This window comes from Tachyglossus aculeatus, chromosome 14, assembly GCF_015852505.1.
Source record: "Tachyglossus aculeatus isolate mTacAcu1 chromosome 14, mTacAcu1.pri, whole genome shotgun sequence".
In the NCBI taxonomy this organism is placed as follows: domain Eukaryota; kingdom Metazoa; phylum Chordata; class Mammalia; order Monotremata; family Tachyglossidae; genus Tachyglossus; species Tachyglossus aculeatus.
In genome coordinates, this window is record NC_052079.1 from 48,433,925 (window position 1) to 48,460,016 (window position 26,092).

Below are 26,092 nucleotides of genomic sequence, written 5' to 3' on the forward strand. Positions count from 1 at the left end.
TGGTGGGGCCGGGATTTGAACCCACGACCTCTGACTCCAAAGCCCGTGCTCTTTCCACTGAGCCACGCTGCTCCTCTGTACTAAGCGCTCGCGTAGGTAGGAGACAATCGGGTGGGTTACAGTTCCTCTCCCACACAGGGCTCAAATTATTAACCCCGTTTTACAAAAGAGATAACTGAGGCACAGAGAAGTGAACCGACTTACTGTCGTGGTAGGGGTCCTAACTCTAGTGCCCAGCCATTCTCCGACCCAAAGCTTGGAGTCCGGGTCGCTTGCCGGTTTGGTCAAGGTTGACGCCAGACCTGACAACTGGCAATTGGCAATTCCGATCTTTCCAGATTTTACTGGGAATGGAAATAGCCTCCCAACAGAGCCTCCCTCAACATCCCCTCCCAGATGACATAATGCGTTATCACAGGGATGTGAATAACGATAATGATGGCATTTGGCAAGCGCTTACTGTGTGTCAAGGCACTGTTCTAAGTGCTGGCATAGAGACAGACTAATCGGGTTGGACACAGTCCCTTCCCCACATGGCACTCGCGGTTTTAATCCCCATTTTAAAGATGGGGTAACCGAGGCCCAGAGAAGTGAAGTAACTTGCCCAAGGTCACACAGCAGACAAGTGGCAGAGCCGGGATCAGAACCCAGGTCCTTCTGATTCCCAGGACCATGCTCTATCCACTAGGCCATGCTTTTGCTAGGTGCTATTTAATTCAGTTCACAGATGCAGGAGAGAGATCTCAAGTCAGGGAGGGGCTTTAGTCACCCCCTAAACTAACTGCCATAATAATAATAATACTAATAATAATGATATTTGTTAAGTGCTTACTATGTGCGAGGCACTCTTCTAAGCACTGAGGTGGACACAAGGTGATCAGGTTGTCCCACTTGGGGCTAACAGTCTTCATCCCCATTTTACAGATGAGGGAACTGAGGCACAGAGAAGTTAAGTGACTTGCCCAAGGTCACACAGCTGGTAAGTGGCAGAGACGGGATTCAAACCCATGACCTCTAACTCCCAAGCCCGGGCTCTGGACGTTATGTGGGCTATTTACAGAAGTGATGCCATAAGAACACACAATAACCCCTGTACCACAGCACAAGATAGCACCTGATGACAAATCTCCTACGGTCAGGGTTGGACTACCCAAAGTAGGAAATATTTACTATTCTATTTATTTTGTTAATGATGTGCAGCTAGCTTTACTTCTATTTATTCTGATGACTTGACACCTGCCCACAGGTTTGGTTTTGTTGTCTGTCTCCACCTTCTAGACTGTGAGCCCGTTGTTGGGTAGGGTCCGTCTCTATCCGTTGCCGACTTGTACTTCCCAAGCGCTTAGTACAGTGCTCTGCACACAGTAAGCGCTCAATAAATACGACTGAATGAATGAATGAAACAGTGTAGCCTGGTGGATAGAGCTCAGGCCTGGGAGACTGAGGACCTGGGTTCTAAGTCACCTCACTTCTCTGGGCCTCAGTTCCCTCATCTGTAAAACAGAGATTACGACTGCGAGCCCCACGTAGGACATGGACCGCGTCCACCTGATTAGCTTGTATCTACCCCTGCACTTAGTACAGTGCCTGGCACATAGTGAGCGCTTAACAAATACCGCATCGAAACAAGCGCTGGAGAGGAAGGCCGTCCTGGATGGGGATTCTAGTAGGGTCCCCCCTGAATCCCTCTTATTGGAGTATCCCCCTGGAGGTTCTGACACACCTTTTGGGTGCTGATATTGTTGATATATGGTAAAGAGCCCTTTGGCAAATACAGTCGACGCTCAATTATTTAGAGGCTGGTTATTTATTTTGTGGATTATCCAGGCTCTCTGCCATTCCTTCTCCCTCTGGCTGAGTGCCTTTTGGCAATTTCACCGTTCCACTAGACAATTAGTCAGGGAAATAAAAGGAGCTGAAATGCAAATTAGTCAATTTTGCTGCGGGCTTGAAGCTCGGATGAAAGGTTTGCGAGAGAGAGGTGGTTGAAACTGTTGACTAAGAAGGAGATTGGGAGGCAGAGTGCCTTGGAATATAGTAAGCACCCCCCCACAGTGGACATCTGTGGTTATTATTATTATTATTATTATTATTATTATAAAGATTGTGAGCCCCCCGTGGGACAACCTGATCACCTTGTAACTTCCCCAGCCCTTAGAACAGTGCTTTGCACATAGTAAGTGCTTAATAAATGCCACTATTATTATTATTATTATTATTATTATTATAAAGATTGTGAGCCCCCCGTGGGACAACCTGATCACCTTGTAACTTCCCCAGAGCTTAGAACAGTGCTTTGCACAATGTAAGCGCTTAATAAATGCCACTATTATTATTATTATTATTATTATTATTATTATTATTATTATTATTATTATAAAGATTGTGAGCCCCCCATGGGACAACCTGATCACCTTGTAACTTCCCCAGCGCTTAGAACAGTGCTTTGCACATAGTAAGTGCTTAATAAATGCCACTATTATTATTATTATTATTATCTAGTATCAAACCAAATCATCTGTGGTTTCCATGATTTCTATGATCCTTGTAACTCATCAGCAGAAACAACAGAGTAACCTCTAGACCGCAAACCCATTTTTTTAAAAAAAATTGTATCTGCTCAGTGCTTACTATGTTCCAGACACTGTTCTAAACGCTGGGGTTTATCAGATTGGACCCAATCCGTGTCCCACGTGGGGTGCACAGTCTTAATTCATTCATTCACTCAATCGTATTTATTGAGCGCTTACTGTACGATACAAGAAGTGAAGTGACTTGTCCAAGGTCACACTGCAGACAAGCGGTGAAGTCAGAATTAGAACCCGGGTCCTTCTGACTCCCAGGATCATGTTCTAGCGACCAGACAATGCTACTTCTCCGTTACGGGCAGGGAACGTTCTACCAACTGTTGTAGTGTACTCTTCCAAGCGTTTAGTACAGTGCTCTGCACACTGTAAGCGCTCAATAAATCCGATTGACTGTTAGAGAGGCAAAACTGGTTAACACCCGAGCAAAGAAGTGGTATACGTAGCTCTATTTTACTCTCCCAAGTTTTTAGAACAGTGCTCCGCGCACAGTAAGCGCTCACTAAATACCACTGAATGATTGATCTATATTATAGTGTTTAGTCTGGAGTTGTAATCCATTTTCCTTGTTCTAATTTTTGCCGTTAATACCACGTTTCCTGTTTAATAAAACAGTGCTATGTGTGCCCACCTTCGCGTTAAGCTTCCATTATAGCACATACAAAATAATGTCTCCAATTAATTGTCTAGAAACGGAGATGTAAGCACTCTGTTCTTTGTAGAACAGAGCTTTGCAAATAATAAAACAGTGCTACGTTTACCCACATTCACGTTAAGCTTCCATTATAGCACATACAAAATAGTGTCTCCAATTAATTAAGTGTCTAGAAAGGGAGATGCAAGCACTCTGTTCCACGTAGAACAGTGCTTTGCACACAGTAAGTGCTTAATAAATGCCATCATCATTATTATTATACAATATACCATTTGCATAATCATCTACACTGATTAATTAATTAATTCATTCATTCAATCGTATTTATGGAGCGCTTACTGTGTGCAGAGCACTGTACTAAGCGCCTGGGAAGTTCAAGTTGGCAACATATCTCCTAACACACCGATTTTTGATTATTTTGATAATTAGTGACAGTGATATCTCCCTCCCCCTCAGGAAGAGAAGTAGGGTCAGTGCAGCCAGTCAGTTAATCAGTCAAGCAACGGTACTTATTGAGCACTTACCATGTACAGAGCACTGTATTAAGCTGTATCCCCCAGTGCTTAGAACAGTGCTTTACACATAGTAAGTGCTTAACAAATACCATTATTATTATTATTAAGCACTTGGGAGAGTTCAATACAATAGAGTTGGTAGATATAATAATAATAATAATGATGGCATTTATTAAGCGCTTACTATGTGCAAAGCACTTGTCTAAGCGCTGGGGAGGTTGCAAGGGGATCAGGGTGTCCCACAGTGGGCTCACAGTCTTCATCCCCATTTTACAGATGAGGTCACTGAGACAGAGAGAAGTAAAGTGACTTGCCCAAAGTCACACAGCTGATAATCGGTGGAGCCGGGATTTGAACCCATGACCTCTGACTCCAAAGCCCGGGCTCTTTCCATTGAGCCACCCTGCTTCGAGCTTACAGTCTAGAGGGGGAGTCAGACATTGACATGAATAAATAATTGATAATATAGATTCTATCTGTCAATCAGTAGCATTTATTGATATTTATCGAACACTCGCTATATGCAGAGCACTGTACTAAACGTTTGAAGATATGTACACAAGTGCTGCGGCCTTGGGGGTGGAGTGAATGTCAAATGTCCAAATGTCACAGATGACGCAGAAGGGGAAAGAGGGCTAGCGTCTCGGATGCAGGAATCCTCAGGGAAGGTTTCTCAGGAGATTTGGGAACTCTGCCGTAAGAAGAGGAGAAGGGCGGGGGCTACCATAATTAATCGATTATTGAACACAGCCCTTGGGAGAGTCTAAAGGAAATGAGTGCTTTGCACACAGTAAGCGCTTAACAAATACCAACAACAAAAAAAAAGAGAAACACAGAAGCAGCGTGACCTAACTGGCCCGGGAGTCGGAAGGACCTGAGTTCTAGTTCCGACTCAGCCGCTTGTCTGCTGTGTGACCTTGGGAAAGTCATTTCACTTCCTCTGTGCTTCAGTTGCATCGTCTGAAAAATGGGGATTGTGACTGTGAGCCTCATACGGGACAGGGACTGTGCCTAACCTGACTGGCTTGTATCTATCCCAGCACTTAGAACAGTGCCTGGCACATAGTAAGCACTTAAGAAATACCTTTAAAAAATGAGATGCAATCTCAGTTGCTCTCTTTCCTTTCTCTTCCTTCTTCCCTCCTCCTTTTTTTCCTTCTCTTTTCTTTCCCCTGCCCACTTTATAGCTAGCCTTAATTCCCGTGTAATAACCCTCTCCCCTGTTTCATGCTGTCAAAAATATGCAAAAATTGGGGCAATTATGCAAGTAAATATGGGAACATTTTAGGGCCAGAGTGGTTCATTTGCATGAACACACAGAGAATCCGTGCCAAACCCAGGTGTACCCATAGAGACTCTGGCTTTTTTGCTCCAGAAATTTGAGATCCAGCCAAAGAATGTAATATATCCGGGCAAATATCAGTCCCACAAATGCCCATTTTCCTACACGATAAAAATGGCTTTATTAGGTGCTTCTCATGCAGTGATCCCTATGCTAAGAGCTGGGTTTAAACATAAGATAATCGGATCAGTCACAATTCCTATTCCAAATCGGGCTCACAGGCTGCAAGGGATGCAGAGAAGCAGCATTTCTATTGGACCGGGAGTCAGAGGGAACTGGGTTCTAATCCAGACTCTGCCACTTGTCTGCTGGGTGACCTTGGGCAAGTCACTTGACTTCTATGTGCCTCAGTTACCTCATCTCTAAAATGGGAACTAATACCTCGATCCCCATGTGGGACAGGGACCGTGTCGAGCCTTGAATCTACCTCAGTGCTTAGAACAGTGCCTGGCATCATCATCATCATCATCAATCGTATTTATTGAGCGCTTACTGTGTGCAGAGCACTGTACTAAGCGCTTGGGAAGTACAAGTTGGCAACATATAGAGACAGTTCGTACCCAACAGTGAGCTCACAGTCTAAAAGGGGGAGACAGAGAACAAAACCAAACATACTAACAAAATAAAATAAATAGAATAGATATGTACAAGTAAAATAAATAAATAAATAAATAGAGTAATAAATATGTACAAGCATATATACATATATACAGGTGCTGTGGGGAAGGGAAGGAGGTAAGATGGGGGGATAGAGAGGGGGACGAGGGGGAGAGGAAGGAAGGGGTATGTAATAAGTGCTTACAAATACTATTAAAAAACACAGAGGGATGGGGGTAGGTATCTTTTCTCCTGTTCTATGGAGAGCAAACTGATACCCAAGGAGGTTAATCAATCAATCAATCAATCAATCGTATTTATTGAGCGCTTACTGTGTGCAGAGCACTGTACTAAGCGCTTGGGAAGTACAAGTCGGCAACATTTAGAGACAGTCCCAAGTGACTTAAGGACACAAAGCAGGCCACTGGCAGAACTGGGATTAGATCTAGATTCTCTAGATTGTAAACTCGTGGATAGGGAACATGTCTACCAACTCCCAAGTGCTTAGTACAGTGCTCTGCACACAGTAAGAGCGCAATAAATACCATTGATTGATGGATCCCAAGTCTCCTCACTGTTTTCTCCCACTGGTGGTTCTTTCCACTAGCTTTTGCTGCCTCTATTTTGGCATCAGAAAGAGCAAGAGCCTCACAGTCAGAGGACCTGAGTTCAAATCCCAGTAACCGCTTGCTCTGTTACCTTGGGGAAATCAATTCCCTGTGTCTTAGTTTCCTTAAATACTTGCCTTCCCTCCTACTTAATCAATTAATCAATGGTGTTTATTGAGTGCTTCCTGAATGCAGAGCACTGTACCATCTCTATATGTTGCCAACTTGTACTTCCCAAGTGCTTAGTACAGTGCTCTGCACACAGTAAGCGCTCAATAAATACGATTGAATGAATGTACTAAGCACTTGGGAGAGTACAATATAACAGAGTTGGTAGAAATGTTCTCTGTCTACAGAGAATTTATGGTCTATCTTCCTGCTTCCTTCCTTCCCATGTTCTTCCCCTAGTCTGGAACTCCCTCCTTATCCATATGCACCAGACCATCACTCTCTCTTCCTTCAAAGCATTACTAAGGTCACATCTCCTCCAAGAGGCCTTCCCTGATTTAGCCGTCCTTTCCCCAGCTCCCTCTCCCTTCGGGGTCATCTGTGCATTTGGTTCTGTGACCTTTGGTCATTTGGAATGTGTCTAATTGCTGTGTTGTACTCTCCCAAGTGCTTAGTACAGGAAGCGCTCAATAAATACGATTGCATGAATGAGTTTGATATTTGCCCCATCTCCAACCCCACAGCACTTGTGTATGTATCTTCAAGGAGAAGCAGCGTGGCTCAGTGGAAAGAGCCCGGGCTTTGGAGTCAGAGGTCATGGGTTCAAATCCCGGCTCTGCCAACGGTCAGCTGTGTGACTTTGGGTAAGTCACAAAACTTCTCTGTGCCTCAGTTCCCTCACCTGTAAAATGGGGATTAAAACTGTGAGCCCCCGGTGTGACAACCTGATCACCTTGTAACCTCCCCAGCGCTTAGAACAGTGCTTTGCAAATAGTAAGCACTTAACAAATGCCATTATTATTATTATTATTATTCAAGCATTTAGTACAGTGTATGTAGTATTTTACAGTTTATGTATGTATTTTTAAATTTTACGTTGTAAATGATGCATTCATATTAGTATCGGTCTTCCCCTCTATACTGCAAGCTTGTTCGGGGCAGGGAACGTGTCTGCTAATTCTGTTGTATTATACTCTCCCAAGCGCTTAGTATAATGCTCTGCACGTAGTAAGCGCTCAATAAATAAGCGCTCAATAAATAAATTCCCCCTTCTAGACTGTGAGCCCACTGTTGGGTAGGGACCGTCTCTATATGTTGTCGACTTGTACTTCCCAAGTGCTTAGTGCAGTGCTCTGCACACAGTAAGTGCTCAATAAATATGATTGAATGAATGAATGAATGAATGAATAAATAGCATTGATTGATTGATTGATTGAATGGCCTCACTTCTTCCCCACAAAAGGGGAATCTTTTTGGCTCTTTCTCCAGATTCCCAAGGAAAAAAAAATCTCAATAGTTCTGAGCCCTTTCTGGCCACCACAGTGTGATATTGCTTCCTTCCGTTCCGGCGAGGCCAACCTTCCTGAAGACGTTCCCCCCACCATATGGCGGAGTCTCCGTCTGGAATGGAACCCAGGCCCAACCAGGAGGAATGCAGCCAACGCTCTACCTGCAGGCGTTCCCCTGCGAGGCAGCTGTTCCGGCTGTCACATCGCAGGCTCAAAAGGCAGCCTTAATCCCAAACCGAGCGCTCTCTACACCCTCTCTCAACACGTGCGAATTCTGCTTCCAGGAAAGACTTCCGACGTACAAATACGCGCAAACCTTCCTCGGCCCCTTACTGCCTATGACCTGGAAAAGGTCGTTCGGGAGGAAAAATGGGCCCGTTACTCGGAAGAGTGGAAATTAAAACCTGAAGTCCAGCACAAAACTCAATACGTCAAGCCGCTTGATCAGCCTTAGCCCACTAGCCTCGGGGCCCCAGCACTTGGGGAAATAAGGAGAGGCGGCATTTCTTAGTGGATAGAACACAGGCCTGGGGGTCAGAAGGGCCTGGGTTCTAATCAATCAATCAATCAATCAATCGTATTTATTGAGCGCTTACTATGTGCAGAGCACCGTACTAAGCGCTTGGGAAGTACAAATTGGCAACACATAGAGACAGTCCCTACCCAACAGTGGGCTCACAGTCTAAAAGGGGGAGACAGAGAACAGAACCAAACATACCAACAAAATAAAATAAATAGGATAGAAATGTACAAGTAAGATGTCTAATCCTGACTCCTCCCGGTGTCTGCTTGGGCAAGTCACTTCACTTGGTCTCAGTTATCTCATCTGGAAAACGGGGATTAAGACGGTGAGCCTCATGTGGGATATGAATCGCCCCCCCCACCTGATTAGCTTGTATCTATCCCATAGCTTAGTTCAGTGACCGCCACAAAATAAGTGCTAAACAAATGCCATTAAAAAAATAAATGGAATCAGGCAACAGAATAAAGCTAGGGTGCCGCATCTCCCCATCCTATGTATCCCTTTACTACAACACTTGTGCACTTCAGTCTTCACTCAGGACACCACGAAATTTAGAAACAGTCCTTTCTCCTCCCCAGCACAGCATCTACGATCCCATCTTCAAACCCTTGGTTTCCCTCTACCTGCTATTTAATTTAGTATCCATCCCCCCAGTTCAATCGTACATTCCTTAAGTGGAGGAATTATAATAAAAATAACAATAATGGCATTTATTAAGCACTTACTATGTGCAAAGCACTGTCCTAAGTGCTGGGGAGGTTACAAGGTGATCAGGTTGTCCCACGGGAGGCTCACAATCTTAATTTCCATTTGACAGAGGCACAGAGAAGTTAAGTGACTTGTCCAAAGTCACATAGCTGACAATTGGTGAGCCGGGACTTGAACCCATGACCTCTGACTCCAAAGGCCGTGCTTTTTCCACTGAGCAAATGCTGCTTCTCTATGTCTTTATGTCCTTCAACTCAATTGTATCATACTGCCCTAAGCATTTAGGAGAGTGCTCTGCACTTGGTATGCATTCACTAGATACCACTGATTGATTGATTGATTTTCCTCCCCTTCCTTCCCCTCCCTATCTTTCCCTTTCCATTCTTTCCCTCTCTTCTCTCCCCTTCCCACTTCCTCAGTTTTTCTCCTTTTCCCCAGGCTCCGGTTAAAGGACGAGAAACGATGTAGCTAGAGCCCGGGCCTGAGTGTCAGAAGGACCAGGCTTCTACTCCCGGCTCCGTTACTTGTCTGCTGTGTGACCTTGGGCAAGTCACTTCACTGCTCCGCACCTCAGTTCCCTCATCTGTAAAATGGAGATTAAGACTGTGAGCCCTATTGTGGGACGGGAACTGTGTCCAACCTGATTAACTTGTATCTACGTAATCATCTGTAAAATGGAGATTAAGACTGTGAGCCCTACTGTGGGACAGGGACTGCATCCAACCTGATTAACTTGTATCTACGTAATAATATAATATTATTACATATAATATATAATATTAATAATATCATTATTAATAATAATATATCTACATAATAATAATAATAATGATGGCATTTATTAAGCACTTACTATGTGCAAAGCACTGTTCTAAGGGCTGGGGAGGTTACAAGGTGATCAGGTTGTCCCACGGGGGGCTCACAGTCTTAATCCCCATTTTACAGATAATACTAATAATAATGATGGCATTTATTAAGCGCTTACTATTTGCAAAGCACTGTTCTTAGCGCTGGGGAGGTTACAAGGTGATCAAGTTGTCCCACGGGGGGCTCACAGTCTTCATCCCCATTTTCCAGATGAGGTAACTGAGTCCCAGAGAAGTTAAGTGACTTGCCCAAAGTCACACAGCTGAAAATCGGCAGAGCCGGGATTTGAACCCACGACCCCTGACTCCAAAGCCCGGGCTCTTTCCACTGAGCCACGCTGCTTCTCACGTAGGAAGCGCTTAACGAATATCATAAAAAAAAGAACATTTAAAATTTCATTTTCACCTGCATGTTATGACAGGAGGGGAGGGAAGAGACACAGTAGCTCTGGGTTCTAATCTTCTTTCTGATACCTCTAACTCCCGTTCCGTAGTCACTTCGTATTTCTGACCTGACTTTCCCCAGCTGTTTAAGGAGACGGCAGTTCTGACCTACTTCCCAGGGAACACTGTCCTTTAACTAGAAAAGTGTATTTCATCGTGTACTTTCGAGTCCCGATAGGGACCTGATCCTTACCACAATTTTTTCTTTTCCTCGCTTTTTGAAATTTGATGATAGCAAGGAACAGAAATATGGAAAATGTCAGGGGTTTCATTTGTACGTTTTACTCCTTTCAAAGAAATGGGAAAAAAAAAAAAAGGTCTTTCCCAATTTGACTGGGAGTAGAAGATAAGAGCCCGAGTGAGCAGGTGAACCTTCTCTTCCCAGAAGGTTTTGTAATATTTCTGGTTTCCTCTGATGCCTGTTCATCAGGGTTTGGTTTTGTTTTTTTTTTGGCTACTTCAGGAAGGGGTACTTTTCCCAACTGAATTTTTCCGTTCAGAACGCCTGTTCCAGTTACAATTTCATTAGTGATCAGGCTGCAGATTGCAGTTTGTGCCAGAAGAAAGAATGCAGACTGAGAGATCAGGAAACCCAAGTTCTAGCCTCACCTCCAGTGTGTGATTTTGGGAAAATTGCTTACCCTCTTTGGGCCTCGGTTTCCTAACTCTCACGGGGATTTTAAGAGCTCTTACCCTTGATGTGAAAGTGACATGGGAAATTAAAGAGTTACATCAATTCAGTATAATAGTAACCTGGATTTGCCAGTCAAATCCTAAAGAATTGTTACCATTCTTCCTTGGGCTGAGTTGAAAATAATACTTTAATAATAATAATAATGATGGTATTTGCTAAGCACTTACTATGTACCAAGCACTGCTCTAAGCACTGGGGTGATCAGGTTGTCCCACATGGGGCTCACAGTCTTAATCCCCATTTTGCAGATGAGGTAACTGAGGCACAGAGAAGTGGAGTGACTTGCCCTAAGTCACACAGCCGACAAATGGCAGAGCAGGGATTAGAACCCACAACCTCCCAAGCTCGGTCTCTTTCCACTAAGTCAAGCTGCTTCTTTGAATTTGCATAGTGCTACTTTTGTTTTTTCAAATCAGTTCACACCATCCTGGCTCCGCTACTTGTCTCCTGCGTGAACTTGGACAAGTCACTTAACATCTCCTTGCCTCAGTTACCCGAACTGTAAAATGGGGCTTATGAGACCGTGAGCTCTATGTGGGGCAGGGACTGTGTCCAACCCGATTACCTTGTAGCTACCCCAGCCCTTAGATCAGTGCTTGGCACGTATTAAGCGTGTCTTACTATATTGCACAAAAAAACAAAACAACAGAAAACCATTCTCCTGAATAGGATGAGGTAGGAATTTTTGTCTTCATTTTACAGATGAGGAAATAGAAACCCAAAGGATGAAGTGACTTGCCCAAGGACACACAACAGGCTTGGGGAAAAGTTCCCCTGTCCTGCAGTTTTCTTCTTAGGCTCTGTTACCTCCCACTAGGCATTCTTTCAACTCCAACTTACTGTTTATCCATGAATTCATCCCACTTGGAACCAGCAGATAATTTTGACTCACCCAACTTCCTGTCAAGATGGATTGTCTACATTTTCAACCCACCGTGGAAAGAAGTGGGTACTTAGATTGTGAGCCCTGTGTGGGACAGAGACTCTCTGACCTGATTATTTTAGATTTTCCCCAGCTCCCAGAACAGTGCTCAACATATAGTAAGTTCTTAATAAACGTTACTCATTATGGGCAGGGAACGTGTCTGCTAATTATGTTGTATTATGCTCTCCCAAGTGCTTAGTATAGTGCTCTGCACATGGTAAGCATTCAGCAAATACCATTTATTGTTATCAATAGTGATAATTGTGGGATTTGTTAAGCGCTTACTTTGTACCAAGTAAGTACGCTGCTTACCGAGAAGCAGCGTGGCTCAGTGGAAAGAGCCCGGGCTTTGGAGTTAGAGGTCATGGGTTCAAATCCCGCCTCTGCCAATTGTCAGCTGTGTGACTTTGGGCAAGTCACTTCACTTCTCTGGGCCTGTTACCTCATCTGTAAAATGGGGATTAAGACTGTGAGCTCCCCAAGGGACAACCTGATCACCTTGTAACCTCCCCAGCGCTTAGAACAGTGCTTTGCACATAGTAAGTGCTTAATAAAATGCCATTATTATTACTATTATTACCAGGCACTGTACCAAGCGCTGAGGTGGATACAAGTGAATCAGGCTGGACACAGTCCCTGTTCCATGCGAGGCTCACAGTCTCAATGCGCACTTTACAGATGAGCTAACTGAGGCCCAAAGAAGTGAAGTGACTTGCTCAAGCTCACACAGCAGGCAAGTGGCAGAGTCGCGAATAGAACCCATGACCTTCTGAATCCCAAACCCGTGCTCTATCCACTATGCCATGCGGCTTCTCCTATTATTATTATTTTGAAGTGGCTACATTCAAAGATCATTGAGTGCTCCCGTGTCCTTCCGTTGAGGAGATTTGGTGAACAAGAATTCTACGGTCCCCCTCCTTCTCTCACCTTCTCTTCCCTCCCTCTAGACTGTAAGCTCCTTGTGGGCTGGGAACATCCCTACCAACTCTATTACTTCATACTCTCCCAAGTGCTTAGCACAGTGCTCCGCACACAGTAAGTGCTCAGTAAATACTATTGATTGAAGCAGCATGGCTCAGTGGAAAGAGCCCGGGCTTTGGAGTCAGAGGTCACGAGTTCTGCTGGGTGACTTTGGGCAAGTCACTTAACTTCTCTGTGCCTCAATTACCTCATCTGTAAAATGAGGATTAAGACTGTGAGCCCCACGTGGGATGACCTGATCACCTTGCATCTCCCCCAGTGCTTAGAACAGTGCTTCGCACATAGTAAGCACTTAATAAATGCCATTATCTCTCCCAGAACACCCCACCTCCATCAGCAATTGCTCTGCCAGTGGATCCACAGAGTTTTCTTGGTAAAAATACGGAAGTGGTTTACTTCTGTGCAGTAAATTTGATTTTCTCCCATGCCGGGGCTGCCCAGCACAGGTGAGTTTTGATTTGTAGCAGACGGCCTTCCACTCAGTAGCCACAGCCCAAGCTAGGAATGGAATGGATAGGCCTCTGCCTGACTCTCCCTCCTGTAGTCGAGACTGGTAGAGGACTGGGAACCCTCCAGGTGTGACCCTGAGAGGGGATACCTTCGTTCATTCACTCAATCGTATTTATTGAGCGCTTACTGTGTGCAGAGCACTGTACTAAGCGCTTGGGAAGTACAAGTTTGCAACATATAGAGACAGCCCCTACCCAACAGCGGGCTCACAGTCTAGAAGGGGGAGACAGACAACAAAACAAAACATATAAACCAAATAAAATAAATAGAATAAATATGTACAAGTAAAATAAATAAATAGAGTAATAAATATGTACAAACATATATACCTATATACAGGATTGGGTAGGACACAACTGGGCAGGACACAGTACCTATCTCATGTGGGGCTCACAGTCTCAGTCCCCACTTTGCAGATGAGGTCACTGAGGCCCAGAGAAGTGAAGCGACTTGCCCAAGGTCACACAGCAGACAAGTGGCGGAGCCGGGATTAGAACCCAGGACCCTTTGACTCCCAAGCCCATGCTCTATCCGCTATGTCATGCTGCTTCTTAAAATGTGCTTCTTTAACATGTGGTCGGATCATGAATGGTTGGAATATGGGATGTGGTTCTTTGTAAACTTTCATCCCATTGATTAGATTTAATTCCAGAACCAAACTTTATAAGATGGCCAGGCCATGCAGGTATACTTCCCCTACTCACTCTCTCTCTTTTGTCACCTACACACTTGGAACCATCCCCTTTAAGCATCTGATATTCAACCCACCCTCACACCCACAGCCCTTTAGGACCTACTCAAGCACTTAGTACAGTGCTCTGCACACAGTAAGCACTCAATAAATACGATTGAATGAATGAATGAATGACACATCCGTAGTTAATCTTGAAGTCCGTCTCTCCCTCTTGACCGTAAACTCCTCGCAGGCAGCGAGCGCATCTTCTAACTCTTCTGTACTATACTCTCCCAAGAGCTCAGTACAGTGCTCTGCACACCAGTAAGGGCTCAATATATACCACTGATTGATTGATTGATTGAGGCGGGAAGTGAATTATTTGCAAAGGCTGGGGCATAATAATAATAATAATGATGGCATTTATTAAGCGCTTACTATGTGCAAATGTCAGGCCTAGGTTTACCTAGGCTGAAGTAAATAAGCAAATGGTGTCAGGTTCCATCAGTCGTATTTACTGAGCACTTACTATGTGGAGAGCACCGTACTAAACGCTTGGGAGAGTACAATACAACAATAGATATTCTTTCATTCATTCAATCTTATTTACTGGGCACTTACATTCCAGCACATACATAGTAAGCACTTTACAAATATAATAATAATTATAATAATAGCAAGAATTCCCTGCCCACAGGTCATTTCCTTGAGGGGCATCTCCAGTATTGTAGGGTGGCCGAAGAGGTCCTGGTTGTGGTTCAAGGGGGCACCCAATTCTTCTAACAATCCTAGTGCTGGAAGGTTCCCTGAAAAGGGAAAGGTTAGAGTGTTTTCTATTTATTTGGATTTGCTCCGTGTATAATACCTGCTGAGGCAGACAGGAGGATGCAGAGAGGTGTCCCAAAATTTAGAAGCAAAGTCGTCTCAATTAATCGTATTTATCTAGTGCTTACTGTGTGAGGAGCACTGTACAGAGGGCTTGGGAGAGTACACAGAACAGAGTTGGTAATAATAATAATGGTATTTGTTAAGTGCTTACTATGTGCAAAGCACTGTTCTAAGCTCTGGGGAGGTTACAAGGTGCTCAGTTTGTCCCACGTGGGGCTCACAGTCTTAATCCCCATTTTACAGATGAGGTAACTCAGGCACAGAGAGGTGAAGTGACTTGCCCAAAGTCACACAGCTGACAGTTGGCGGAGTCGGGATTTGAACCCATGACTTCCGACTCCAAAGCCTGGGCTCTTTCCATTGAACCACACTGCTTCTCATTCCCCGCTCACATCCAAGTCCTGTAGGCATCAAAGGCCGACAGGATGGACGGGGGGAGCTGAGAGTTAGGGATGGTGCCTGCCAACTCTGTTGTACTGTCCTCTCCCAAGCGCTTAGTACAGTGCTCTGCACCTAGTAAGCACTCAATAAATATCATCGAATGAATGAATGAAGGAAAGGGAAAGCAGGAAGCCGAGGGAGGGCCTTTTCCAGTTAATTCTGCCTCCTCGAAGGCAAAATATAACGCCTAAAAAGCTTGGGATCCTCAAGCCTTATAAATTCAGTGGATGGGTAACTTTCTCCAGAATTTAAGTTATTTCCTTATTGTGCCACAGATGCCCAGTCACAACTGCCACATGTGTAATTTATGGAGATGTAGCCTCCACACAAAGCCATCTCCAGCTAAAAGCACAGCACCACCCCTCCTTTCCCAGCATTTTTTAAAAATGGTAATAATAATAATGATGGCACTTGTTAAGCACTTGAGCTTAGTGGAAAGAGCATGGGCTTGGGAATCAGAGGAGGTGGGTTCTAATCCCGGCTCTGCCACTTGTCTGCTGTGTGACCTTGAGCAAGTCACTTATCTTCTCTGTGCCTCAATTACCCCATCTGTAAAATGGGGATGTTGCTTCTTTGGTGTCACTGAAATCATGCCCTTCCTTTAAAAGTGAGCTAATATTTGACTGAAAACCCCAGCAGATGGGAATCCTGGTAGCATAGCTTTCTAATAAAAAAAGCCACCTCTCTCTCCCTCTATCTCTCTCTCTCTGTCTCTCTCATCTTCTATCACCTAAGCAGCTGGGAAAACACCGACATGAGCTACAGAGAAACAGAGCTGCAAGTTTCCCGGTTATTTTTAAACATGGCTGACTTTTATAGAAGCAGTGTGGCTCAGTGGAAAGAGCATGGTCTTGGGAGTCAGAGGTCACGGGTTCAAATCCAGCTCCACCATCAGCTGTGTGACTTTGGGCAAGTCACTTAACTTCCCTGTGCCTCAGTTACCTCATCTGTAAAAACTGTGAGCCCCCCGTGGGACAATCTGATCACCTTGTAACCTCCCCGGTGCTTAGAACAGTGCTTTGCATATAGTAAGCACTTAAAAAATACCATTATTATTATTATTATTATTATTTTATGTCGTCCCTGTTCATGAAATCATTCTCTGCCGGCTCCATGAAACAATAAACAACTTGTTTATAATATGTAGCTATATACAAGGAAGGATCTTCTGTGGCTCTTTCTCCAGCCACATATCCTTATTTTACTTGTACATATCTATTCTATTTATTTTATTTTGTTAATTAATTTATTTGATTTTGTTAATATGTTTTGTTTTGTTCTCTGTCTCCCCCTTCTAGACCTTGAGCCCACTGTTGGGTAGGGACTGTCTCTATATGTTGCCAGCTTGTAATAATAATAATAACGATGGCATTTATTAAGCACTTACTAGGCGCTGGGGAGGTTACAAGGTGATCAGGTTGTCCCACGGAGGGCTCACAGTCTTAATCCCCATTTTCCAGATGAGGTAACTGAGGCCCAGAGAAGTGAAGTGACTTGCCCAAAGTCACCCAGCTGACAGTTGGCAGAGCCGGGATTTGAACCCACGACCCCTGACTCCAAAGCCCGGGCTCTTTCCAGTGAGCCACGCTGCTTCCCCCTTACGGAGCTCTGCACACAGTAAGCGCTCAATAAATACGATTGATTGGTTGATTGATATGCTGGTAGTCTGCAGAACTTCCTTCCTCTGGAATTTCCCCTCTCTCAAAGTTGTATCATCCTAAATCGGGATTTTTGCCTTGTCTTAGGCTGTCACACAGAGACCCCATGGACGCATCTCACCCAAAACGCCCCACCTCCATCTGCACTCATTCTGGTAGGGGATCCTTGGAGTATTCTTGGGAAAAATATGGAAGTGGTTTGCCACTGCCTCCTTCCACACGGTGAATTTGGGTCTCCTCCCTCGACTCTCTCCCATGCTGCTGCAGCCCGGCACGGATGAGTTTTGCCTTGTAGCTGATTGCCTTCCACTCGCTAGCCACTGCCCAAGCTAGGAATGGAATGGATATGCTCTTCTTGACTCTCCCTCCCGTAGTCGAGCCCGGCAGAATTCTGGAAACTCTTCTTATTTGAGAGGGGGTAATCAATCAATCAATCAATCGTATTTATTGAGAGCTTACTGTGTGCAGAGCACTGGACTAAGCGCTTGGGAAGTCCAAGTTGGCAACATATAGAGACGGTCCATACCCAACGGTGGGCTCACAGTCTAAAAGGGGGAGACAGAGAACAAAACCAAACATGCTAACAAAATAAAATAAATAGAATAGATATGTACAAGTAAAATAAATAACTAAATAAATAGAGTAATAAATATGTACAAACATATATACATATATCCAGGTGCTGTGGGGAAGGGAAGGAGGTAAGATGGGGGGGATGGAGAGGGGGACGAGGGGTAAGTCAGGATAGTGGACAGTCCTGGTCTCGTAAACAACGGTAAAACTATCTGACAGACATTTACTCTCTTCAAAGCCTTATTGAAGACACTTCTCCTCCAAGAGGCCTCTTCTAAGCTCTCATTTCCTCTTTTCCCACTCCCTTCTGTGTCATCCAGATTTGCTCCCTTTATTCATCCTTCTCCGCTCCACAGCACTTATGTCCAGACCTAAATTTATTTTATATTATTTTCTGCCTCATCCCCTAGATTGTGAGCCTGATGTGAGCCCACTGTTGGGTAGGGACCGTCTCTATATGTTGCCAACTTGTACTTCCCAAGCGCTTAGTACAGTGCTCTGCACACAGTAAGCGCTCAATAAATACAATTGAATGAATGAATGAATGAATGAATGTGGCCAACTCTTTTATATTGTACTCTTCTAAGCAGTTAATACAGTGCTTTGCACACTGTAAGCGCTCAATAAATATGATCGATTGAGTAAAGCCTCTCATTTCAAGTCAGAGGAAAGCAGAGAAAGGGACAGTGAGTCAGAGGAGAAGATTTAATGGGAGAAGAGAGCAGGAAGCACATTTATTTTAGAGCATTATTGGGGATTGCAAGCCTGGGACACTCATGTATCTCCTCAGGCTCACCATCAGGCTCAGGCTCTCCTCAGGCTCACAATCTTAATCCCCATTTTCCAGATGAGGTAACTGAGGCACAGAGAAGCGAAGTGACTTGCCCAAAGTCACACAGCTAAGTGGCAGAGCCGGGATTTGAACCCATGAACTCTGACTCCAAAGCCCGGGCTCTTTCCACTGAGCCAGGCTGCTTCCCAGGTCTGGATTCATTCATTCAATCGTACTTATTAGGCGCTTAATGTGTGTAGAGCACTGTACTAAGCGCTTGGATCCTACCGGTGATCCCTGTTCCAGACTGAGCATCGGGGGGGAAAGGGAGGAAAAAGTGTCACAGAGAAATTAAGCAACTTGCTCAGGTGACCAGTGGAGAGGGAATTAGAACATGACACTTCTATCCCCAGATTTTTGCTCTTTCCACTAGGCCAAGCTGCTTCTCAAGCTCACTGTGGGCAAGGATCGCGTCTACCAACTCTGTCCTATCGTCCTCTCCCAAGCGCTTAGTACAGCACTCTGCGCACAGTAAGCGCTCAAGGAACACAGTTGATTGATCAGTTGATTGGCTTTGCTCTTCCAGTTAGAATTCCAGTGGGGCAACAGTTCCCATGCCCCATCCCTTCATTCATTCATTCATTCATTCAATCGTATTATTTACTGAGCGCTTACTGTGTGCAGAGCACTGTACTAAGTGCTTGGGAAGTACAAGTCGGCAACATATAGAGACGGTCCCTACCCAACAGCGGGCTCACAGTCTAGAAGGGGGGAGACAGACAACAAAACAAAACATATTAACAAAATAAAATAGGTAGAATAAATATGTACAAATAAAATAAATAAATAGAGTAATAAATACGTACAAACATATATACAGGTACTGTGGGGAGGGGAAGGAGGTAAGGCCGGGGGGATGGGGAGGGGCCTGGGGTTGTCATGGGGTTGGCACCAGAGAAGCAGCCTGGCACGGTGGATAGAGCCTAGGAGGCAGAAGGAGCTGGGTTCTAATCCCAGCTCCACCGGGTGCCTGCTGAGTGAACTTGGGGAAGTCACTTCATTCATTCATTCAATCGTATTTATTGAGCGCTTACTGTGTGCAGAGCACTGGACTAAGCGCTTGGGAAGTACAAGTTGGCAACATAGAGAGACGGTCCCTACCCAACGACGGGCTCACAATCTAGAAAGGGGAGACAGACAACAAAACAATAAATGGAGACAGGTGTCAAAATGGTCAGAACTTCATTTCTCTGTGCCTCAGTTACCTCATCTGTTAAGTGGGGATTAAGACTGCGAGCCCCGTGTGGGACAGGGGCTGTGCCCAACCAGATTTGCTTAGCACTTAGAACAGTGTCTGGCACATAGTAAGTGCTTAACAAATACCACAATTACCATTACGATTCCCTCTGAACACAATGCAACAGGATGTGGAAGTTGAAATCGCTATGTCGTGTTGCTTCTGCCATCTAAACGCGCCAGAAGGTGGTTGAACTATCTGACCGATTTAATGCAATTGATTGAGACAAAGGCTTTCGGTTTTGACCGATATAAGAGACGTCTCTGAACACCTTAATGATGGCATTTATTAAGCGCTTACTATGTGCAAAGCACTGTTCTAAGCGCTGGGGAGGTAAAAGGTGATCAGGTTGTCCCACGGGGGGCTCACAGTCTTCATCCCCATTGTACAGATGAGGGAACTGAGGCACAGAGAAGTGAAGCGACTTGCCCAAAGTCACACAGCTGACAAATGGCAGAGCCGGGAATTGAACCCATGACCTCTGACTCCAAAGCCCGGGCTCTTTCCACTGAGCCACGAACACCTTAACAATCAATCAATCAATCAATCATATTTATTGAGCGCTTACTGTGTGCAGAGCACTGTACTAAGCGCTTGGGAAGTACAAGTTGGCAACATATAGAGACAGTCCTTACCCAACAGTGGGCTCACAGTCTGCATTAACGCAGATGCAACAGCATGTTAATAGGGAAAATTAAATTCTACATCTGTTACTTTTTAACCATTGCTCTTCTCTTTCCTAACCTGTTCAATCCCAACACTCATCAAGCGATAAAAATCATAATTGTTTTTCTTTTTCCATCTGCACTCCTCATGTGGAAATAGACTAAGCAGGAGTCGGTGCGAGATGTTTGTTTAACAGATTCTGGCTCCAGAGGGCTGGCCCTCCGATACTTCAAAAACAGATCCAGTGGTTTTGCAATTATTCATACAGCGACTTGTCCAAGGTGAGTAACATCTTAGGCAGGGTAAGTAGAAAAGAATACCGATGTCTTTCACTTTACTCTCCAAGTCCCTTGTGGGGTTGGAGGAGATGATCAGGTAAAATAAAAAAACAGATGAAAGATGTTTCAGCTCACGTTTCAGTTTAAACTTTTCCCACCAGACACCTTTGCATAAAGATTTTTCTCTCTTTCCCTCTGTGAAATGGCAACTGGATCCACCCACTGGATTCAGGCTGAACTGGGGTTGCCCTCACTGAGTTTAACGTTTTGCCACTCTCAGTCCCTCCTGGTTATCATCATCAATCATATTTATTGAGCGCTTACTGTGTGCAGAGCACTGTACTAAGCGCTTGGGAAGCACAAGTTGGCAACATATAGAGACAGTCCCTACCCAACAGTGGGCTCACAGTCTAAAAGAACATTATTATTATTAGCCTCCCCAACACTTAGAACAGTGCTTTGCACATAATAAGTGCTTAACAAATGCCATTATTATTATTATAAGATAGGTTGGACAAAGTCTCTGGTTCTCTGCATTAGAGTGCCTAATAATAACGACAATAATAATAATAATAATTATGGTGTTTGTTAAGTGCTTACTATGTGTCAGGCACTGTTCTAAGTGCTGAGGAAGATACAAGGTAATTGGATTGGACCCAGTCCATTTCCCACATAGGGCTCACCATCCTCATCCCCATTTTCCAGATGAGATAACCAAGGTCCAGAGAAATGAAGTGACTTGCCCAAGGCCAGACAGCAGACAAGTGGCAGATCCGGGATTAGAACCCAGATCCCTCTGACTCCCATGCCAACGCTTTACCCACTGGGCCACACGGCTTCCGCTGTGTCCACAGAACAGCGTAAGATGCCATGCGCTTGGGAAGTACAAATTGGCAACATATAGAGACAGTCCCTACCCGACAGTGGGCTCACAGTCTAAAAGGTGGAGACAAGAGAACAAAACCAAACATACTAACAAAATAAAATAAATAGAGTAGATATGTACAAGTAAAATAAATAGAGTAATAAATATGTACAAACATATATACGTATGTTAATGTGCTTTGTTTTGTCGTGCATCTACCCCTTCTAGACTGTGAGCCCACTGTTGGGTAGGGACTGTCTCTATATGTTGCCAATTTGTACTTCCCAAGCGCTTAGTACAGTGCTCTGCACATAGTAAGCGCTCAATAAATACGATTGATGATGACTACCCATTTCGAGGCGAACCCAAAAGACGCTCGCGTCAATCCCTAATAGGGGAAGTCATCTTCTCTGCGGCTGATGACGGAAGCCAGAAACCCGTTTGTTCCTGTGAGTTGTGAAATAAACAGACGAGCGAAGCCCCAGAGAGGCTGTTCGTATGGGCACAGTTTTTATATTTTATATTATATTTACTCGACATTTCAAAGTAGTCTGCTGTTCACATCCTCGCCTACCTGCATTTTCCTATTTCGTGACTTTCCGCTTCTGCTCATTTGCTGGTTTAGACTTTAGTGGTCCGTCAGCCCTGAACTCCATTATGAGGAAACCAGCTACGGAGAACTAGACCCTCACCCAAGGTCGCTATTTGATTCAGAATGATTCTTTCATCCAGTATCCTAAATTCATTCATTCAATCGTATTTATTGAGCGCTTACTGTGTGCAGAGCACTGTACTAAGCGCTTGGGAAGTACAAGTTGGCAACACAGAGAGATGGTCCCTACCTAACAGGTGGCTCACAGTCTAGAAGGGGGAGACACATGACAAAACAAAGCATATTAACACATGTATATATGTTTGTACATATTTATTACTCTATTTATTTATTTATTTTACTTGTACATATCTACTCTATTTATTTTATTTTGTTAGTATGTTTGGTTTTGTTCGCTGTCTCCCCCTTTTAGACTGTGAGCCCACTGTCGGGTAGGGACTGTCTCTATATGTTGCCAACTTGTACTTCCCAAGTGCTTAGTACAGTGCTCAGCACACAGTAAGCGCTCAATAAATACGATTGATGATGATGATGATGATTAACATCTGAGCAGAGAGTTAAACACCAACAATCACTTGGCACTATTACTAGTGCACGATGCTTGGCCACTACGTTTATACAGCAGTTTTGAAAGCACGAAAGGGTTGAAAGATACCCTGACCGGATTTCTCTGAATTTTTCTTCATCCTAGTCTCAGTAACTGAAAAACAGTATTACAAATTTCTTTTGGCATCTCAGAAAGCAAGAAAACTTAAGACATATTGGTGGTGCTTATTAAAAAGAGTAGATCCTATATAATCTAATCAAACATTTACTCCAAGATGACTGGGTTTAATGGGCGTCGGAAGCAAGTTAGATTTTTCTTTTTCAGAACGTTTGTAGAGGCCGCGGTGGTTTTACTACAGATCGTTTGTGTAAGTATTGTAACACAATTCTCTCGTTTGTTCACTTTGTAATGTATTGTGGTCCTTAAATTCACTCTAATTATTCTGTGTGTCAGTTTACCACCTCTTAGTTTGGCAGTTCCCTGTGGTACAGGGAGGATTCATTCATTCGTTCAATCATATTTATGGAGCGCTTACTGTGCGCAAAGCACTGTACTAAGCGCTTGGGAGAGTACAATACAGCAACAAACAGACACATTCCTGGCCGCAATGAGCTCAGAGTCTAGATGGGGAGGATATTACACTCTGCTGCACCTTCCTACAATCTTTACTGAGCATTAGGGTGGATACTAGCATAGTCCCTGTCCCCCACGGGGCTCACAATCTCAATCTCCATTTTACAGATGAGGTAACTGAGGCACGGAAAAGCTAAGTGACTTGCCCAAGTTCACACGGCAAGCAAGTGGCAGATCCGGGATTAGAATCCAGGTCCTTCTGACTTCCAGAGCTGTGTTTGATCCATGAAACAGTGTGGCTCAGTGGAAAGAGCCCGGGCTTTGGGGTCAGAGGCCATGGGTTCAAATCCCAGCTCTGCCAACTGTCAGCTGTGTGACTTCGGGCAAGTCACTTAACTTCTTTGTGCCTCAGTTACCTCATCTGTAAAATGGGGATTAAAACTATGAGCCCCCCTTGGGACAAACTGATCACCTTGTAACCTCCCCAGCACTTAGAACAGTGCTGTGCACATAGTAAGCGCTTAATAAATGCCATCATTATTATTAATAGGCAACACTGCTTTTACCCTAGTACTTATCCTGCTCTAGACTGTGAGCCCACTGTTGGGTAGGGACCATCTCTATATGTTGCCAACTTGTACTTCCCAAGCGCTTAGTACAGTGCTCTGCACACAGTTAGCGCTCAATAAATACGATTGATTGATTGATAGACTATATCTCTACACAACTCATACAATGACCAAAGCACTGAAGTGAACCAACACACTATCAAATATCCCTGCTTTAATAAGATTTCTCTTTGACATTGACTTACACAGAGGGCAGTAAAACACGCTCAATAAATACGATTGATTGATTGAAAGACTATATCTCTACACAACTCATACAATGACCAAAGCACTGAAGTGAACCAACACACTATCAAATATCCCTGCTTTAATAAGATTTCTCTTTGACATTGACTTACACAGAGGGCAGTTTTTCCAACAAAGCATGAGTTTAGTTTACTACATGAGCGGGTGCTCTTCGTGGCCCATTCGCCAGAGAGCTTTATTCTAAATCAGCTATTTATGGACCAGATGACCTTGAACAAGTCATTAGCTCCCCCTGCTACTCTCCCCTTCTGTCAAAGAAGAATCATAATACCCTTCTCTCTGAAGTGCTTCTGGATTCTCAGATGAATGGTGCCGTACAAAAGCAGAGAGTTATCCTTATTCCCCATATATCGCTGTATCAGTCATTCGATCAAAAACTTGTCACATTGACCAAAAAAAGTCCAAGTCGCAGTATTTCACCGATATTGAGGCAGAGTCAGAAGTGAAAAGGATTAGCTCAAGAATTATGGGTTGAATTGCTTCTCTGAAAATATATGGGAACTGTAAACCTTCCTCCTCTCAGTCACCTTTTCTGGAATTGCCAGAATAATAATTATGGTATTTTGTTAAGCGCTTGCTATGTGTCAGAACCTGTACTGAGCGCTGGAGTCCTTATTACTATCGTTCAAGGCGGTAGGGTGGCCTCGTGGAAAGAGCCCAGGCTTGGGAGTCAGGAGGTTTGGGTTCAAAATAATAATAATAATAATAATAATGGCATTTATTAAGCACTTACTATCATCATCATCATCATCAATCGTATTTATTGAGCGCTTACTGTGTGCAGAGCACTGTACTAAGTGCTTGGGAAGTACAAGTTGGCAACATATAGAGACAGTCCCTACCCAATAGTGGGCTCACAGTCTAAAAGGGGGAGACAGAGAACAAAACCAAACATACTAACAAAATAAAATAAATAGAATAGATATGTAAAAGTAAAATAAATAAATAAAAAGAGTAATAAACATGTACAAACATACATATATATACATATATACTATGTGCAGAGCACTGTTCTAAGCACTGAGCACTGTTCTAAACGCTGAGCACTGTTCTAAGTGCTGAACCCAGCTCCTCTATTTACCTGCTATGTAACGGGAGGCAAATCTCTCAACCCTTCTGGATCTCAGTTTTTTCAACTGTAAAATGGAGATATTAATAATAATAATGGCATTTATTAAGCACTTACTATGTGCAAAGCACTGTTCTAAGCACTGGGGAGGTTACAAGGTGATGAGGTTGTCCCACAGGGGGCTCACAGTCTTCATCCCCATTTTCCAGATGAGGTAACTGAGGCCCAGAGAAGTGAAGTGACTTGCCCAAAGTCACACAGCTGACAATCGGCAGAGTTGGGATTTGAACCCATGAGATAGAATGGATTGTGAATCCCATGTGGGACCGGAATTGTGTTTGATCTTATAACCTTGCATCTGCCTTGATGTTCAGCATATAGTCAGTAAATGCCATTCTGGTTGTTGCTATCTTCATCACAAGATTATACAAATGAAGTCTATGCAAAGATTAGTGGCCACAGGAGACAGATTCTTTCTTTCATGACAAATTTATGCAAGGGCTGAATTCTCCGGACAAGATTAACTCAGTCTCTCCCCTCTGGTCCAGTCTTCACTCTGCTGCCGGGATCATTTTCCTGAAACATGATGTTGGGCATATCTTCCCATCCCTTAAACATCTCCAGTAATTGTCCATTCCACAAGGAATTCTGACCACTGGTTCCACCCCGAGGCCTTCCCTGACTAAGCCTCTTTTCCTTCTCTTCCACTCCCTTCTGCGTCACCCTGACTTGCTCCCTTTTATTCATCCCCTCTCCCAGCCCCACCCTTCCTTTTTCTCCCCTCCCCATAGACCCCCACACTCCCTCTTCCCTAATAATAATAATAATAATAATAATAATAATAATAATGGCATTTATTAAGTGCTTACTATGTGCACAGTACTTTTCTAAGCG

The 26,092-nt window shown here is 44.0% G+C and overlaps 1 protein-coding gene and 1 non-coding gene across 3 annotated transcripts in view; both read right to left on the minus strand.

Annotated features, from left to right (window-relative positions):
• Positions 1 to 26,092, minus strand: part of CACNG2 (calcium voltage-gated channel auxiliary subunit gamma 2) — a 104,823-nt gene that overhangs the window by 23,290 nt on the left and 55,441 nt on the right. The window lies entirely within an intron of this gene.
• On the minus strand, positions 13,357 to 13,494 carry LOC119937374. The gene has a single exon (XR_005454048.1). It is a non-coding gene; the product is annotated as a small nucleolar RNA SNORA7 (small nucleolar RNA).